Source organism: Hevea brasiliensis, chromosome 11 (genome assembly GCF_030052815.1).
Source record: "Hevea brasiliensis isolate MT/VB/25A 57/8 chromosome 11, ASM3005281v1, whole genome shotgun sequence".
Taxonomy (NCBI): Eukaryota; Viridiplantae; Streptophyta; class Magnoliopsida; order Malpighiales; family Euphorbiaceae; genus Hevea; species Hevea brasiliensis.
In genome coordinates, this window is record NC_079503.1 from 87,975,726 (window position 1) to 87,981,222 (window position 5,497).

A 5,497-nucleotide genomic window follows, 5' to 3' on the forward strand; every position below is an offset into this window, starting at 1 on the left:
AGATCAATTGCTAGTTTATCTTCATAATCCGTAATTGTTGTGTAAGATTGAACATAAGTAGCAATTAGGTTTTATTGATTATGATCTCAGTTTTCGATAATAACCTAAGGAAACAATAGGGTGGACTAAATAATTTATGCTTCATAAATTTTTGCTCAGCTTAACTACTTCCTTTTCTTAAAGCAGTTATTAATTTGATGAGGATTGCTTAATACCAACTCAGTTAATAATTATAGTCAATAAGAGTGTTGGGCTCAAATTGATGAGTATAGGGAAGTCAGGGGTTTACCTCGCTGTTCGGTAAATCTACGTTAAGTATTCAATAAGAGATAATTATATTTCTTTAGTCTATGATCAAATCAATGCATTGGAATGCGAATTACCTTGGACTGAAGTTTGTTTAAATTGAGATTTTCATATTTATTTCTTGAATTTCTGATTTCTTATTTTGTATTGCAACACCCCCCCAAATCTTTGTCTCTTCCGTTTCCCATTACACAAGTGCACGAAAATCTAATAATTCAGTCTCTAGGGTTCGACCTGGATTTACTATTTGCTACTGAAAATATTTTATAGTTAGTAATTTTAGTTAATTTAATTTCTGGTGGATTCGACACCCATCAAGAATTTTGGCGCCGTTGCCAGGGACTGAAGTTTATTTGATTTCGTGCTTTTGGTGTTAGATATTTTGTTATTAATTTAGTTTGTGAGTTGTTGCTATTTTTAGGTTTTTGGAAAAGAAAAAAAGAAAAAAAAAATTACGGTGTTACTGTTCATTGTTACTGTTCATTAAGGATTTTGGTTGAATTCGGAGGGCGGCCTATACCTATTTTGAAGGAAATGACGCTCTGATCAAGACCAATGAATCCATAGGATTCTTTGGCCCCACCCTCTTGAGGCCAAATTCCATTGTTTTCTAGGATTTTGAGGCATTTTTCTGTTTTTACTTTGATTTCTTTTTGTTTATGACAAGAACTTCTCAATCTGGTGAGTTGATCTTTGATCCAGAAATAGAAAAAATAGCTAAACAGTTGAGAAATTTGGCTAAGCAAGGTAGGTTGATTCTGAGTACATCTGAAGGAGTCCAATCTCCAAGGGAGTTAAGTTCGGATTTAGATTCAGAGTCAAATTCTGAAAACGAAACCATGGCTGCTAGGACTTTGAAAGAGTTTGCTGCTTCTGATCTAAACCAACAACCTTTATGTATTCAATACCCTGCTTTAAATGTTGCTTTTGAGTTAAAATCTGGACTAATCCATTTGTTGCCTAAGTTTCATGGTCTTGTAGGTGAGGATCCACATAAGCATTTAAAAGAATTTCATGTTTTGTGTTCCAGCATGAAACCTCAAGGAGTTTTAGAGGATCAAATCAAGCTTCGAGCTTGTCCTTCTCACTGGAGGGCACAGCTAAGGATTGGCTATATTACCTTCCTTCCGGATCTGTCAACTCATGGAATGGGATGAAGCAGATGTTTTTAGAGAAGTATTTTCCTGCTTCCCGTGCTGCCAATATAAGAAAAGAAATTTGTGGCATCCGGCAGTACAATGGAGAGAGCTTGTATGAGTACTGGGAGAGATTTAAGAAGTTGTGTGCAAGCTGTCCCCATCATCAAATAAGTGAGCAGCTTTTGATTCAGTATTTCTATGAGGGACTTCTACCAATAGACCGCAGTATGATAGATGCTGCTAATGGAGGAGCTTTGGTTGACAAGACACCAGAAAAGGCAAGGAGGCTGATTGCTAACATGGCAGTAAATTCTCAGTAGTTTGGAATGAGAATGGATCACACACCCATGAAGGTTAATGAGGTAAGTACATCTAACCTTGAGAAACAAATTTCTGATTTAACTTCTTTAGTGAGGCAGTTGGCTGTAGAGAATATTCAAACTGTTAAGGTATGTGGAATTTGTTCGGGTTCGGGTCATGCTACTGACATGTGTCCTGCGTTACAAGAGGATGAATTAATGCAATATGCTAATGCAGTAGGACATTATGGATAGCCACAACGCAGGTATGATCCCTATTCTAGTACTTATAATCCAGGATGGCGAGATCATCCCAATTTGAGTAATGGGAATCAACCAGTGCAAAACCGATATTAATAGCAAAGACCACAAGTGAATCAACCACAACCACCTCCACCTCCACCTCCACCTCCCTCAAATCAAGGTATGTCACTTGATGAAATTGTTAAGGCTTTGGCTAACAATACTCAATAGTTTCAACAGGAGACCAGAAATAGCATTCAAAACATAGAGAGGCAGATTGGTCAGCTAGCCTCATCTGTGAGTAAGCTAGAAGCTCAAGGTTCTGGAAAGCTTCCATCACAAACAGTCATGAACCCCAGAGAAAATGCAAGTGCGATACTGTTACGGAGTGGGAAAGAAGTTGATAATCAGACTCCACATGAGTCAACAAAAAAGAAGAAACAAGGAGAAAAAGTGTGACACCCCTTACCCGTCTACAGTATATCCGAGTAAGATATGTCACACGGTGTACCGGAACACTCTATTTTATCTCAATCATTTTTATTGTTCCTTAATTTATTTTTACCATAGTTTTGAATATAACTTGTGAAATATAATTTATTTAAGTCATTTATTGAAATTATAATTTATTTGAGGTTCCGAAAATTTTATAGAAAATTCGGCAGAGTACCGGCTAAAAATGGAGAAAACAGTTCTTCGGAACCTGTGAAAAACACTTCCAATATTCATATCCAATCATTCTCAAACTCCAATACCAGAATCTCAATATTTTTTTCAACAACATCTCCATTTCTCAATCATTCATTTCTCATGGTACTCATATATAAGCAATAAATAAATACTCAAATTTTCCATTCATAACCACAATTTTCGTTATTTACATGAACATCAAAATACATTACATAAGTTTCAATTACACAAGAGAAAATAAAAGTTAGTTACAAAATACCAAAATGAAACCTAGTATCCTACCAATGCACTGAAGATGGTGAGGTGACACGGACACTATGCAGAGCTGTAGGAGGTCTCACCCAGTCTGTGGTTTACTGGGCTCTCGGTCAGTATCTCCAGAACCTACGCGTGGCAAAAGCAACGCGCTAAGCAATAATGCTTAGTGGTGCCAATAATAAAATAAAAAGAAATAACAGAAAATAAAAATGCAGTGAATGTATCGATGTCTTATTGCAATTAAATTTTCAATGAGTATTTGTAGTCTTACTTATTTTGTACTTGTTATATTCATTATTTCATTAAATTTATCCACTTTCATTTTTGGTTGCCCAAGTAACCTATCTCGACGATCGATGGATAAACGGGTAACCGCATCGGGTATCAAGTACCTTGGGCCGTCACACCATCGGTCACATATGTATCTCGGTGTACAACGAGCGACTAATAAGTAATAACATCGAGCACAAGGCCAAGTCTCAACACAATGTCGAATGGCTAAAAGCCATGAAATCACGAATGGCATAATGCCATGTGCGATCGCTAATCGAACCCTATTGGCATGCCAAACTATCCAAACCAATCTTGTTAGGTATACTAGGGCATTCGACACTTTTGAGTTTTACAATTTTTGAATTTTAAGTTTTGGTGTTACTATTCCTTTCATTAGTCAACAAAAATGTTGACTTTTGTATAGACAATAGGTACATTGGCTTTAATACTCCCAACATACCACATTTTGCATTCAAAATTTGTTGGTATTAGTTACCAATACCATTTCTAAGCTCAAAGTTAATGGAGCAGAATTTTCAGTTTTCATACCCTATCTTTACTATTCCATTAGTTACTGTTGTAGTGGGAATTTGGAGAAATGATAAACATGAAAGTTGTTCCTTATTTTGTCTAGTTGAATTTATTTTTTTGAATCACTCCATTTGGAGTCTTGTAGCTCAAGTTATGGATCAAAAACCACAACTGGCCGGATTGAAAATTTTCAGGGCTGACCATATCTACAGTGCAGTGAACAGTGATTGCAACTCCCTTGTTGGATAGGTTCTAGTCATAATTTTGGGTAGGTTTCTTCATGAAAGTTTTTGGTCTATATCTTAGCTAGTTGCTGGTAAAATTTCAGGTCAATTGGACCATTCTATACTGAGTTATGGCCAATCACTGTTCATTTGGTCATTCTGCAGAAACTGGTTGCAGGACATCCGGATTGGGGCAGGTTTTTGGTCCACTTGGTTTGGACTTATGGGCATGGTTTCTTCACCAAAGTTGTGCCATTATGTGTCTAGTTTCATGTCCAATTGGCCAAACATCAATTGAACCTACACAGCCCATGTTATGGCTGTCCAAACAGGCTGGACTTACATCCAAACCTGCTGGTTTCACTAGGCAGCATACCAAATCAGTTTATAATGCTATAATTCACTCCAAGTTATGGTCAATTTATCTCAAATGGTCACTAATTGACCATTAGAATGTTCATTCACCATTACATAAGCAAAGTCCAAGTTTCTCTCCAAAACCCTAATTTCCCATTCCAATTCACACAACATACCTTAGTTAAACACACTAATTCATTATCAATATATATAAACACTTTAAACACCATCTCTAGTCCACTCTAAGCCCATCAAAACAATCAAAATCACCACCCCCAATAGGCTGCCAAAATTCACCATTTACCCTAGCATGCTTAATTTTCTTCAATTCCATAATTTCCTAGCCTAACTTAATGTTTTAACATGGATATCCAAAGAAAGAAAGAGAAAGATGGCACTAACCTTAGTAGGGCAGAATTTTCTCTTGTAAATTCTTCACTTTCTTTTGTTTTCTTGGCTGCCAAACACTCGAGCAAGGTTGGGTGACAAATTTTAGTGAAGGGACCTAAGGGTTTTGGGGTAAGAATAGAGAGAAATTCAAGCTAGAAGGAAAAAAAAGAAATGGAGGGCTTCCATGGCTATGGTGGTGCGGCTGGTTTTGATGAGAGAAGATGGCTTATAAGTTTTTAGTTATTTTCTTCATTTTATCCTCTTTTAAGTGGTGTTTAATAACTTGTTGAAATTTGATTGGTTAGGAACATTTTAATTGCATCATGCTTACTCAAGCATGATGTAATTATTATGTTTTCTTTCATTTTTCTTTTTCTTTTCTTTTAACTCATTTTTAATTCAAATTTTTAGTAATATTTATTCACATTTTATATCATAATAATTATTTACTTAACTGGACAAGTCGATCAAAAATCGTCTCTGAAAGCGAAATGACCAAAATGCCCTCCGTTTGACTTAACGGGTCAAAATTGTCTGTACCGATTGAAAAATTTTTCTAAATATTTTCTTGGCATTCTAATGCCATAGGAACCTCAATGACCCTTCTCTGGAGTCCTAAAAATTATTTTATAATTTTTTTCCCCGGGTCTAGGGCTCCTAGTTGCGAGAACCGCAACTTCTCACTAGGTTACCCATCACTTGGGCACCGGCTCATTTAACTTGGTTGTATTTTATTTCTAAAATTTTTTTTCTAAATTTTTCTTATTAATATTTGAGTTAATTATGG

At 36.0% G+C, this 5,497-nt stretch overlaps 1 non-coding gene across 1 annotated transcript; it reads right to left on the reverse strand.

Annotated features, from left to right (window-relative positions):
* Positions 1 to 1,507: 1,507 nt before the first annotated feature.
* Positions 1,508 to 1,614, reverse strand: LOC131170756 (small nucleolar RNA R71). Its single transcript, XR_009141524.1, has one exon. It is a non-coding gene; the product is annotated as a small nucleolar RNA R71 (small nucleolar RNA).
* Between the last annotated feature and the right edge of the window lie 3,883 nt (positions 1,615 to 5,497).